Genomic DNA, 13,896 nt, shown 5'->3' with positions numbered 1-13,896 from the left:
GCTGAAAAGAAGGAACACTGGAATATATTGTTTCTTAGAAAGGCCAGAGAGGGTTTTGTGACCAGTGAAGTGATAAAATGACATTTGCACTTCAGTGGAAAACAGACTTTAAGTCTGCATTACTAAAGCTCTGTGCTTTTCTTGGACAGCAAGTGAATTTAAGGTAAAGGGTGCCCTCTGGAGCAGCTCTGGAGAAAGACCAGACCTGCCAGGTACACCGTGCAGCAAAATCAACATAATTCCTAGTCATATTACAGTCGAGGAGGCAGGCTGCTATTTTTATTGCCATTTTTACATCTGCTTTTGCCTCAGATTGATTAAATTGGCAAAGCCAAATTACGTTGAGTACTTAGCAGTCTTCTGGCTCCCCTCTAGCCATATTTTCAGTGTGGATTTCACCTAGACCTTTCAAATGTCAAACTACAATTTCTCAGTCCTCCTCCCACTCCAGGGAAGGAAGAAGTCCAGAGCCAGAAAAATAATTAAACAAATATAATAACATTATCAGTTTGGTTAAGTTTGAAAATTCAAGTCTCAAAGACACTTAATGCCTTTATACTCTAGGAAGACTGTACTGCCATTATTCTGCTTCCACAAGAGTGTGCACATTTCAACATAGAAGCTTTAGTGTCTGGCCTTGTAAAGTTTCACTTACAGAATTCATGAGCAATATGTATTGAGGTGTGACTGTACGTTTCTGCATTATATAGTTTATTCCCAGGGCTACAGCACTTCAGCTGTCGTAAAGGGCATCAGATCAGGGAATTCATTCTACTTTAAAGAAAATATAAACTTTGCAACATTTCTTAAGACATATTGATTTCCTCACCCACATTTGAGGTTTTGGCTATGTTAACTTATTGCATGGGGCCATGAAAGGACAAGCAGAGAAGGGGAAGGCTACTAGTGAAGACTGTTAACAAATCCCCATTTGGTTCACTCATGGATACTGACTTTATTCTGGTGCTAAACACCAACATATGAAGTCAGGTATCCCAGACATCAGAAAGGCACAGCTGCAATTGCAAAGAGGTGATGGCAGCAGGAGCCCTAATGGGCAATCTGATGTCAGGACCTGGGAGGGGGACACTGAAGGCCTTGATCAGCCTCCTGGGCCACCATCTACCTCCTGCCCAGAATCCTATGAGTCCCACAGGCCTGAACTTTCACTCATTCTTTGAGCAATGCTGTAGGAGAACACATTTCCAGACATGTTGCAGCTGAGCCCAGAGGAGACATGGACGCCACTGGTCTGGCCTCTGAACAACAGGTACACTTCTGGACTTGACCCATCACTGCAGGCTTGCCTAAAGTTCACTGGACCCTATCTGACCTGAGTTACTACCACTGGCCCCAGTCATAACTCACAGACTTGCATTCCAACCTGCTTATCACCTCAGAGTTGTATGACAGTCCAGATGCCCAGATGATAATAGCATGGTAGATAACAGCAGGACAAGGGGAAATGGTTGTAAGTTGAAGGAGGGAAGATGTAGGTTAGATATCAGGGGGAAGTATTTACCACAAGTGTTGAGCTCCTGGAACAGGCTGCCCACAGAGGTCATGGATGTCCTGTCCCCAGAGGTGTTCAAGGCCAGGTTGGATGGGGCCCTGGGCAGCCTGGTCTAGTGGAGGTTGGTGGCCCTGCCTGTGGCACAGGGGTTGGAGCTTTGTGATCCAAGAGGTCCCTCCCAGCCCAAGCCATTCTACAGTTCTATGATTCTATGACGTAGGCCTGCTCACCTTGCTTGGTCGCTGTAGGCTGATCCCTGGCTGGTGAGACGCCTGCTCTGCCAGACATCACCTATGGCTCCTTGCTCTTTCTCCTTTACAGAGCATCAAGCATCCTCAACAGCTGAGAAGAGTTTACAACATATTTTGTGCACCAATATCTGGTATTTTCTTAAATGATGATAGGAAATCAGACTACAACAGTGAGTCTGAAATTAAATACAGTAGGCAGGAAAATCTGACATGACTACTTTTTTAAATAAAAAAATCACATTTATGCAGTGCTTTTGGTGGTGAGTGAGGAAAATATACAGCATAGGCCACCTCATGGGGATCTAATGAAGAGAAAGCTGATGTTTCCCATCCGCTGTGCTATGTACATACAATGCTAGCAGCACTGCATCTGGCCATTTCAGTCCTGTTTCTTCACATCTTAGCACAATTCCTTGTCAGGCCAGACTTTATTCTTTCTAGTGCACTGCTGGATTGAGGATGGTAGGCATAATGCAGGTGCTGCTTAACACTTAAAGTTTTGCAAATATCTTTAATCACTTGTCTTGTTAAATGAGTGCCTCACGCACTACCATTGTAACAGGAATGCCAAATCAGCATACCAAGTCTCTTTTGAAGTTTCTTGACTACTGTAATGGCATAAGCACGTTTGTAGGAATAAGCTTCAGCCCAGCCTGCAAATGTGTCAACAATTACAAGCACATAGGCACTGGGATGAAATCTGTCTGCAGATTAGTAAAAGGTCCCCAGGCTTTGGGATGTGCTGCAGGGCCGGTTTATATATGATGGCCAATGTTACAGGTCAGGCAAATGGGATAGGTATGCAGCAATCATCCCCTCTTTGCTAATGTGCTCCAAGGAGCGTGACAAAAGAGCAAGTTAGGATAAAACAGAGAGGTGCTGCCAGGAAGACATCCAGAGAGCGCCATAAAGAATCTGAGTGTTAATAGGCAAACTGCAGAGCCAGAAGTCCCTCTCAGGTGTGTGTTGTGCTACAATAATAAAAATTCAGAAAGAGAACATGGTGCAGATCAAGAGAGACAATTAAAAATCTAGAGAGGGATGGATGTCAATGAAGGGTGAAACTCCCAGAGATGAAGGAGAGAGATAAATTCATCCTGCTGTGTCTCTGGTATATCATGAACATTCCACCCAAAGAACAGAGCAGTAGGACTTGAGAGAAAAGTGAGGCAGATATAGGACCAACTGAAACACTTAGGGGAGTTATAACAGGATATGGGATGGATTGTCCTGCAATACCCACAGCATTTATAACTTCAGAACACTATATAATGCCTGGGAAGTCACAGGCACATAAAGCAGAACAGGAAATCCCAGACAGGTTACATTTTTCCTGCAACAGGACAGTTTAGATAAGGTCTATGCTTAGGGCTGGTGGTAGAGTCAATTTCTTCCTCCTGTTCTCTCAAGTAATCCAGAAGATACAGGGATCAACAAGAAAAAATAACCTAAATGTGTAAGGTCACTCACAATATCCAGCTCTACTAGATCAGCAGTATGTTTAACAGAAAGACATAAATGCTGGGGTGGATTAGCTTGTTGGTAAGTTAATTTCTCCTTCAAAACTTTTATTTTTTTCTGGTTGCCTGTTAGGTCCCAAGTTTATGAGTCGGTGCATTGTTTAGAAGCCTCGTTTTACCAGCAACAACAAGAAGAGAAAAGGCCTCTTCCTGTTTAGTTTGGCTCCTGGAGTTTAGAAGAAAGAGAGAGCTTACAGTTTCTCCTGGTTATAGCACAAAATGAATGAGCTGAGTCTCAGCGTCATAACTGTTAGGGAACATCATGGCACCAAGTGCAAAACAACGCCAGTACAGTCAGAGGCAGTAGCTTTATGAACTATGTTCCTCATAGGGAACATTTGGGCAGCGTCTCTGTCCCCACGTTCTCTCCTCAGCGGCTGCAGGGACCCAAACCATGCACAGTTTCAAAGAAAAGAAGCAGAACAGCAGCTTAAAATACAGCTCTGGAGCAGGTCTACAAATGTAAAATTAACATAGCACAGTTTTTCGTACTTAACATAATCTCTTCTGTATGCAGCATGTAACCTTACCTTTTACTATGTAAGAGATAAAACTTCTGAGTTACATTTTCCAATTATTACCTGTCTAGTATAGCTGCAGCAGGACTGTATTGAGTATTTGAGTTTCACTGGGGAAACATAATTACAGTTTGAAAAAGTGTTGAATGCATTCCTATCACATCCTGACTAGTAGTTTATATGCTAAAAAGAAAAATGCTTAGGGCTCAGTTCATAAGAGCTTTATGCTTCATTTACATTTTTCCATGCAGTTTACTTGGAAAAGTGGATAAATAATGTGAGCCTTTGAAGCAAAATATGAATTTTGGTGAGCCATTCAACTCCTGGCTCCATATACAGAGAGAAGCATACCTTGATCACCTTAGTTACCAAGGTAAGTATAAAAAGGCTGTCTTCAAAGTAAAATTCACTAAGCAGAAGCAAGACTCACACCACATAAAAGTCCTACTTCCAAGCTACCTTATTCATAGTTACCTTGAATTCAACATCTAAAGGCTGAAAGTTTCCAGCAGCTAAAAGAATTAGGAACCTAGGGATTTGAGATGTTTTCTCTACTAGGTGCCACTAAATATTTGTGAGTATCTCCTTACGAAGTGAGCCTCAGTACCATTTAAAGACAAAGTACCTCTTTAAAGACCTCAGTACCTCTTCAAAGACAAATCCGTTTTGAATGTATGCCTGCATTGCTAATGACAGAAATCAAAAAGAAATGTACCATTCTCCTCCAAAGTAATGACCATCACTTTGCAAATCATACTCTATGGACTCGATGATCTCTAAGGTCCCTTCCAACTCGCACGAGACTATGATGAGAATATGATACTATGATACCTTCCTGCAGTCCTAATGGTTACAGGTGTCTATATGAAAAAGCCCAATATCTACCTTCTGAGACCCTCCTCAAATAAGTAACTAAGACAAGTAACTAACTCAAATCAGTAACCAAGACTTTAAGAAGAGTAGCCACCACCTCAAAGTTTCCAATCAAATTCCAAAGGTAACGATCAAAATGCAAGAACTGGCAATATGGCATTATTCTAATTGGTTGTCAACATTGTTTATCTGATGGTTGGGGTTTTTTTTTAGTATTTTCTATGTCTTCATCCAGCCCTCTCTGCACAATAACTGTACTAAACAAAGTCAGTAGCACGCAGAGTGGCATTCCTCAGCTTTAACAGAAGAAATATCCTGGAAAAGAACATCTAATCTATATTTTTGAAATACATTCTCTAAAAAGCTGCTTTCTTTGATAAATTGCTCTGGCTAATCAAAGCTACAAGGAATTAAAGATTTCAATGTGTGGATGTTGGTTAGAGGGCTGTAGGCAAGGCACAAACAGCCTTGGTCTTCTGCGGTTAAATCGCAGACTGAAAACTCACACCAAAATGCCCACAGAATTGGGAAGAAAAATAAATGTTCAGATCTGCTACTTTCCCATCCGCCAGCATTTCTTCTGCTCCTTTTGGTGTGTGAACTTTGGCTTTTCCTGATCCTGATCTCTTCTTCTCGCTCCATCCAACACATCATTTTTTAATCCAAGTAGGAAATGCTATGAATGGTTTAAGAAAATCAGCCCAGCAGATAAAGTCGTGGTTCATAAAACTATGCCCCACATCTTGAGGAAAGACACTGTGCTTCATGTTCCACCAAAAGCAGTTATTGCCCTCAAGCAAGATGTTCCTCATGAACAGGAAGGTAACGCACCCTTCCAAGCATCAATGCAGTCTCCTCTGTAAAGATCTGTGTGATGCTACTATTGTAAATACAGCACTTATTACAGAACAATATGTCTGAAACTTCCTGTTACAAACCCATCTTAAAGTATTTATGTCTTTACCAAATCTGAAGTATTTGGCAGGATATTTTTCAGGATCTTTCTGAGACTGCTGATTCGGGGGAGGAAGGTGACTCATTTAGGCTGATGTCACTCAGCCCTTTCCAAATACAAAGCCAAGAAAAACAACAGTGTTTTCTCCACATCCTTTCCTCCAAGAGGCCATTGTGACTCTGATGTAAAGTGCAGAGAACTTAGAACAACAGAGAAAGGGTGGCAAGTGAAGGAGCATGTCACCCTGGGAGGGTAAATGATGACAACTACAAGGTCATTTTCAGCACAAAACAGCTGTTCTCATACGGACTTGTCAAAAATCAGTTTTTTGCTAAAAACAGAAAGAGTTCAAGATGCCCCACAAAGACAGAGTAATGGTGAAGCCCCAAGCTATGCAGAACATATGTCCCTGCATTCAGCAACCACGTTTTTAGAGCAGCTGAGCCAAGAGCACTGAGTGGCCACTGAAACCCGTGTCAATTCAGTAAGAAATGGCAATGCAGAGTGCTCTGCTTGCAGCTTATTAAACTAGGTGACTGTTCATAAATAACTATTTCTAAATCACAATTAGGAGGTGTCTAGCTAATTCTCTGAATGCCAAACACCCCATGACTTTCTAATCCAGATATAAATAATGCCTCATCTTTAGTACAAGCCATTGCTGAATTATGGGATTACCAAAGCAACTTTTCCCATTTTTCACGATCCTTTTTCCATTACCTGAAAACAGTTGTGCACACACATGCTTGCGAAAAAGAATGTGCTCATTTTGCAATCTTTGCTGCCAAACTTGTCTACAGCAGTAGGAGGCAGGTGTGGGTTTATAACCAAGTCTGGCAGAATCCTAACAACATCAGTGTGAATGTCAATACTAAAATTAATAGGCTGCTTTATGCGTGCATGAGCAGTTGTGAATTGGTGGGGAGGCGGGGTGTGGAATTAGAAACCCACAATAAGCAAAGCACCCTGTGAAGTCACAAGAAGATGCCAATCACTTTGTTGAAAAAACAAAAACTAATCCAATTTAAAATGTACTTTCTACATGTCTCACTGAAATACATGACGCTTAGCAGACTGAAGGTTTTTGACTGAACAGGTGATTAGCAAAAAACACATCCTTTCTCTCCTCGTTTCTCAGAGTGTTTCTTCAGCCAACTGCCTGATGAAAGTCAAAGAAAAGCAGCATCAGAGAGCTGATTTGTTTGAAGAGAAATAACTAGAAAGCCAGAAGGAGAGATTATTCAGAGAGCAATTTCACCTGGGGTAGCAAAGGGCAGAGAGGTGTTAACAGTAAGTACTACATGGGGTAATTGTCTCCACAGCCAAATGAAGGAAAGCTCTGCTTCACTCATTGGAGTGTCTGAATCAAAAATTTCAGACAGTACTCTTAGCTACTGTGGCCTAACTTGCCCACTGAAATACAAAGGCAGGGGAAGATCTCAGAGCACTGGTGTTCCTCATGATAGAGTCAGTGATCTGTTAGAACTGCTCACTGCCATAGGAAGTGAGTGAGACTTTGGAGAGACCCCTGACAAGTGCAGGGAAGGTGGATAACGTTCAGTGCAAAAGAAACCTGTGGAGCTACCACAGAGAACTATCAAAGCTAAAGGAGCCTGGGAACACCAGTGCCTGCCAAACAACTTACATCAGACCATTGGGAAGTCAGCCCACTGTTCCCACACAGCAGAGATCTGCTGCTGATGAGCATGAGAGAGAAAGAGAGAGAAGGGAGGGGAAGACAGAAGAATCAAAATATCAAGCCTGATTAAGTTTCCTGTCCGGAGGCTCTGAAAATTGATAAGTATCCTTAGGAGTTGGCAAAGTGGAGGAGTGGGCTGGAGCTAAACAAAGACAACTTGTGCTTAAGAAATTAAGCTTTATGCACTCCATTTACAGTAAAGAGCGGCAACAACCTGAGAATCTGCTACATGCAAATGCAAACCAAAGAGGGCAAAGTGAATGGCTTTGACCAAAATAAAAAAAGAAAAATATTTTTTTTCTAATAGGATTAGATGTTTTTCTTGAACATTCCTTGTTTACAAATGAAGTTAAACTTTGTCTTCTCAGTTCCATATAAGACCTCCTCTAGGTGTAGGTAACTGCCTCTTATGATCTAGCTTTTGTTTCTAGGGGTAATTTTGGTTCTTCAGCCCATCCTTCAAGGGACATGAACTCCACCTTTACAAAGGTAACACAAGAAAACCCACCAACGGCATTCTTTCTGTTTGAGCAATAATGTACCTTATAATAAGGCAACACAACTGCCTCTGTACCTTTAGATGACTCCATATCAGGTATCCTCATTTTTATTTCTAGGTAGAACATTTAAATAACTCTCTTGCATTGCTCTGCTAACATCAGAAGCTGAATGAGGGACTACTAATACTGAAAGCACAAACTGTTCAGAAAAGCCTCTTCCACGCAGACCTGGGTTTCTGACTGTTCCTTTATCAATTCTTCTGAACTCCCTACTGCCCTTGTAGACATCTTATTTAGCAGATATTGTCTCCATGAAGTACAGAGCTTGTGTACACTCACTTGGGAAAACATAGCCAGGAGAAATTTTGAGCAACAGGCACAGAATAACTCAAATCTTGGTGTGGCAATACATAGGACATTATCTAGCTAGTATAATCTGTTCTGTTCTCCAGATAAATAAGCATGAGCTTCACACCACCACAGAATAAAAGAGGTTTGCTTTTGGATACAGGTACTCACATAGAGATTTGCTGTGTTATTGCTCTAGGTGCATGCATTTTTTAAATCAACTTCCCAGTTTCTGAGAGTATCCAGTTTGCATATTGTACAAACAGGCTGTTACCCAGCAAAAAAACAAGAGCAGCAAGCCAAGCTGCCACCTAGTGGCGTTCTGAGGATGAACGGCGTCCTTTACAGCTGCGTTCATCCCTCATTCCTTTGGCAATTCTGAATTTGATAGCGTTCCTCATTTTACTTGAGGAAAGCACCCTTGACAGAAGAGCTCACATCACAAAGCAAAGAGAACATATGATGCTGATGGTAGCGGAGCTATGGCTCTCCATCCCTTTGCAAAGCTAAACAACTTCATAAACCTCATTCTGTTGCAAGGTATAAGGTATTGAGAAGGCATTTCCAGGTCACCATATTCCACACAGGCAAAAGGGGAAGAGGAGCAAAGAAATAGAAGAGATAGAAGGATATCTATGTTGACATTACTAAACTATGTCTTCCCATATCTGCCTTTGGTGTATCAGATGAAAATCTATCTAGAGACCAGCAAACAAGCAAACTGTGATGGATGGTGTGATGGAAAAGCTTAAGAAGGTTTAATTTATTAGGGCAATATAAAATGTCATCTATTCCCTTGAAAATGGGACAAAAGATATTTCCTACAGAAATATGGAAATCCATGAGATTAATTCAAGCCACTGAGACAGGTCACTGCGTAGCCTTTCATAGAGGCCCTGTACATTGATGCAGGACCAACAAGTGAGTAGAAAGCAGCAACAGTAATTGAAAGACATCGAACACATATGAATTAGCTACTAAAAGCTACAAAGTATCAATGAAGCTACTAGCACATCAGTGTTTCCTCTCAGAGGCAGACACAATTGCATGGAGGAGGAATGGAGAAAAATGCTTGGATTGTGACATGAAGTCCAAGCATGTCTATGATGAACACTTTTGGATCTGGGAGCTTGAGAATGAGAGGAGTGAGCAGCAGGCATACGGCCAAGGCAGTGGGAAGGCAATGATGGATTAAAGGGGGCAACTGATTGAATGTGGCCTCTGTATATAGATATATTCTCTGCTGTTAATGATAGCAGCACTTAGTAGCTGCTTTATGGGTAAGCCAAAGATTCCATATCCACATATGGAAACAGAAATTACAATCAAGACCTTTCATTAATTAAATCATTTGTTAACGAGTCAAGGGAAATCGCAGAAAGACAAAATCAAAGAGCAACTCGAGTTACTTTAAATGTCACTTTGGTCTTTTGGAGGATATTTTAATGCAGTAATAATTTCTTGTATGACTTCGGTGTTCCCCCAGGAGTAGCGCAAAAGCCTGCAAAGATTGCCTCAGTTTTCTGACTTATCATCCCAAACTGATAAGCTCACAACTTTGCCGTGTTGTAATGCTGAATTTAGCCTGCTTTGTTGCCTGCTTCCCCATGATTTTTATGGAAAAGTTTTCTCAGGAGGAGTTTAGCCATCTCTAAGATTGGTTACTGTCATACTAAGTACTGAGAAGACTCAGTACCACAGCACTACAGAGTGAAAGAGCACTTAAAACATAGAGTCTCTCTCTCTCTCTCCCCTAAGTCTCCATACACTGCCATCATCCAAGCTCAAACTCCCTATAGCATGTGTGGTACTATATAGTAGTACTGTTACTCTACTACTGAGTACTATAGAATATGTATTCTGTAAAGAAAACAAAGAAATTCTTGTAGTGACAATAAAAACATCAATTATAGCAATGCACAAATGTTCAGAAGGACAAACAGCTTATTTTGGATCTAGCTAGAAGTACACAGCAATGTTACTGTCTGTGTCAGACCCCTTGCCACTGCAGCACCAGGAATGAGTGTGAGTGCCCCCACCCTGCTCCAGCACCAAGCCCACATTCCTGCCTCATATCACCTGATCACAGCCCTGTACTAGGACAGTAGCAGCAGAGTCCTCTTCAAATCAGGGCTGCTGTGGGGACTATCATTGTTTTATATAATATAAAAAGCTGCTGGAGAGCTTTAAACCTCAGCGGGTGTCAGCAATCTAAATGCATCTTGGCTGTAAAGCCTGAAGTCACTAATTTAATGAAGATAAAATTGGTGCAAAATCATGTTCCCTGACTGAGAGCAGATCTGCCATGCAAAATATCGTATCATCTTATTATAAAGAATTTTCATAATATAAGTAATTAAGGGGATGGAAGCACCTACTATTTGTTTCTGGATATCTGATTTGACCCAAAGAAAGTACTACATGGCAAAAGAAATGCAAAAGTAGCTAACAGGTAACCATTTGATCAATTAATTTAAATAGCCTCCAGCTGTTGAATGCTCGGTGTTTTATCCAGTAGCATAATCTCATCCACACACGTTTACTTGATGGTACTTTTAGCCAAATCCTTATTTCTTTGACAATACCACAAAGCACCCAAAGTGCCCAGTAAACCAGATATCTTCCCAAAAGGAGAATCTCTGGGCACATGCTCAAATCTCTCCTGTGGATATGATGGTCTAAATGGCAGCATTTACTCATTTCATATTGTTCTCTTGCTCAGCATCAACGTATGTACAGCAACACGCACTTTTAGGGAAGATAACGGCATCTTTGGAGATTTTACTTTAGTCTTTATACTTCTTTATTAACAGATCCAAATTTAATCTTCTTTAGCTATGAGGTTCATCATATGAATATTAACACACGACCCAAAGGGCTCTATCTCATGAATATGAATTAGAGGGAAGACTTTAAAAAAACAGAAAGCCATTTTAGGAGAATTGTTTTTCAGAGGGACATGGGTTCTAAATTAATCAGCATCTAGTGAACACACATAACACCAGCACTGTAGGGCAAAAGCTTGTTTAATAACGGCATTTCACTTGTGCCAGAAATTGAGCCAGAAAATGTCAAGTTTATACTGCTTGAAATATGCAGCTGGACCCAGTAGGTAAGAAAGTAAAACACACCTCCAGAAAAACTTAGACCCCGTCATTACTGTTCCTACCAAAGAGAAGGTCTGAACAAGCAATTTTTATAGGCACCCAGTGGGCCATCTAGAAGAACATGGTATTTTCCAGACAATACAATTTGGTTCTCTGTCTTGTGTTCAAGGGGAAAGTTATTTGTCTTTGCCTCTCGTCACCCACATTTCAAGCTCATTCATAACTCCATAGTCAAGGGTGGCTCTGAAAACTGGCTCAAAAAAGTTGAAACTGCTGACTTTTGAAAATCAGGTAAACGCAACTTACAGAGAAGTCACCACCTCTTAGCTATAACCTCTTAGTAAAGCCCTTGACAAAGCTGTAAGCAAGACCTGAACAGAACCTCTGGGTCATTTAAAAAATAAAAATAAATAAATAAATAAATAAATAAATAAATAAATAAATAAAAGAATTAGAAATCTATTTTCTGTCAGAGTAGCTCAATTGTATTTTATGTGTGGATGGAGCAACACTGAACAGGTAGGAGGAAGAGAAAGAGCTGGGGAATAAGAGTTTGTTTTGCCCTCTGTAAGACTGATAGTGCTGGGAATGTCCTCGGTACAGAGCGTAGAAGAGAAACATTGGACTGACGCAGAGCTCAAGCCCTGAAGCTCTAGAAGGAGCTGGAGAACTCTGGGAACTCTGTGAGCTCTCCATGACCTCAGGATATAACTCATATTTCATTTTGCCCAAACACTTCTCCATGAAGCATCCTTTCTTGCTAGCACAAGTCATTGCAAAGTCTGCTAACTAAAGACTATCCACCCATATCTCACTGGGTTTACATCCACTTTACATTGACTTTACTCTGCTTTACACAGTTCCTAAATCTTCCCATCACACAAATGGTGTGCATCTGGTAGGAATTTTTTTCCCTATACAAAACACCCAGAAATGAATTTACCCAACTATTATACATTTATAAATAGGCTTTGCAATACAATCTTGCATTAGTCACATTTTTCATCTCCTTCTTTAGTTCTCATTTACCTGCAGGCTTCTGCAGCAGCGAGATCTGCAGCTATGATGGTATGGAGAACCTCACCACACTCAAAGATAGATATCGCAAAGAGCACATCTCAAAGAGCCTGTTGGGAAGAGAAAGACCTGTCTCAGCTGTCTGTGACACAAATCTGAATAGCCCTCCAATGGTGGAAATCCTACAGCCTAAACATGCAGTTTAGCCCCATTTCTCTCGCCTGCTGTAGCGACAAAACAAGCCTTTCACAGAATCACAGAATGACCCGGGTTGGAAGGGACCTCAAGGATCATGTAGTTCCAACCCCCCTGCCTAGTTCTGCCTTGGCATGGAAGTGAAGCTCTACACAGGAGCAAGCTGTAGAGATGGCAGCCCAAGTGCAGTGCTTCATGCCGACGCCTGGGGGCCCCATCAGTCGTGCAGCAGCTGCTGCAGTACCTCCTTCCAGTCAACGGGCGGCAGGAGCGCGCCCTCAGCGCTCCGACCGGACGGCCCCTCGGAGAACAGCTAAAAATATACATAAATCGGCTCGTTCCGGCTCTGCCACAGTAGGAAAGACTGTAGGAAAGACTGCGTTTCGCCACCTGGCCCTAAAAGTGACAGATGTACTCTGGAAAATTACACTTCCCTGCCGCCCAACATGGCCGACGGCACTGGGGTTGCTCAGGACTACCACCCCCAGCACTGCCCTGCACTGTGCGCCTTTCCTTCCGCTTCCGTGTCATAACACAGGGAAGCGGATGAATGGCGTGGGCTTTAAACACTTTAAACTCGTCGGCTGTAGCATGGATCAGGCACAAGGAAGCTGCCAGGCTCTGAAAGCAACACCTTGATTTCATTCTGTTTAGTCACTCACTGGTAGGACCTGGCACTGCGCACCACATGCAGAACAGACATCTGGTAAGCCAAGGCAGAGCAAAGGGCAGTTCTGTGCTGAGCCTTAAATCCCACATAGCAAACAGGAAAAGGAATCCAAGGCAGAGTAAGTAAATAGCTGTAAAGCTTTGGAAGAGTGCTGAAGTGCTGCTTCTTTACGTTAATGAATATGCGAATGATTTTCCAGCCGTAACACTGTTGATGGCACTATATTACAGCTGACCCTAAGCATCCAATAGGAGGGGATACCCAATAAAAAAGGACAAGAGAGGAGTAAGTGCTGTGCTCAGTTAAGAGCTGTGCTTGCTCACTCTACAAAGCAATCCCAAGGCACAAACATTTCCTCCCCCTTTGGGCTGGAGCGTGTGGGTGTCCAAGAAAGGGGAAGCCCTGCAGCTCCCAGCTGTGCAGAGCACTCAGCCAGCACTGAGCGGTGCCAGCTCCTCCGCCCATCAGCGCTCCTATGCTCTGCCAGGAGCAGGAGGTGTGTCAGCACACAACGCCTGGCAGCAGCTCCTCACTGCTGCCTGTGGGCACCGAGCTTTATTTCCACTCATGTGCTTCATGCTGCACAGCTGAATGTTTATGTATTGCCGCTTGTAATGTGCAGCGCTTCACTGTTCAAGGGCAAATTCACATTGCGTCACTCACGAGCTATAAATGGAGAGCGCTAACAGCACAGCGGGAGCCGCTGGGAACGTTCTGTCCTCGCTGGCTT

At 42.3% G+C, this 13,896-nt stretch overlaps 1 protein-coding gene across 1 annotated transcript in view; it reads right to left on the bottom strand.

Moving 5' to 3' along the window:
* Nucleotides 1-12,522, bottom strand: part of LOC107313496 — a 186,099-nt gene extending 173,577 nt beyond the window's left edge. The window contains exon 1 of the mRNA XM_015861819.2: nt 12,314-12,522. The gene's annotated coding sequence lies outside the window, so the exon portion shown is untranslated. The remainder of the gene's footprint in view (nt 1-12,313) is intronic.
* Between the last annotated feature and the right edge of the window lie 1,374 nt (nt 12,523-13,896).

Source organism: Coturnix japonica, chromosome 4 (genome assembly GCF_001577835.2).
Source record: "Coturnix japonica isolate 7356 chromosome 4, Coturnix japonica 2.1, whole genome shotgun sequence".
NCBI classification, from domain to species: Eukaryota; Metazoa; Chordata; class Aves; order Galliformes; family Phasianidae; genus Coturnix; species Coturnix japonica.
Note: the sequence above shows the minus strand (reverse complement) of the source record. Positions and strands in the feature narration are given on the sequence as shown.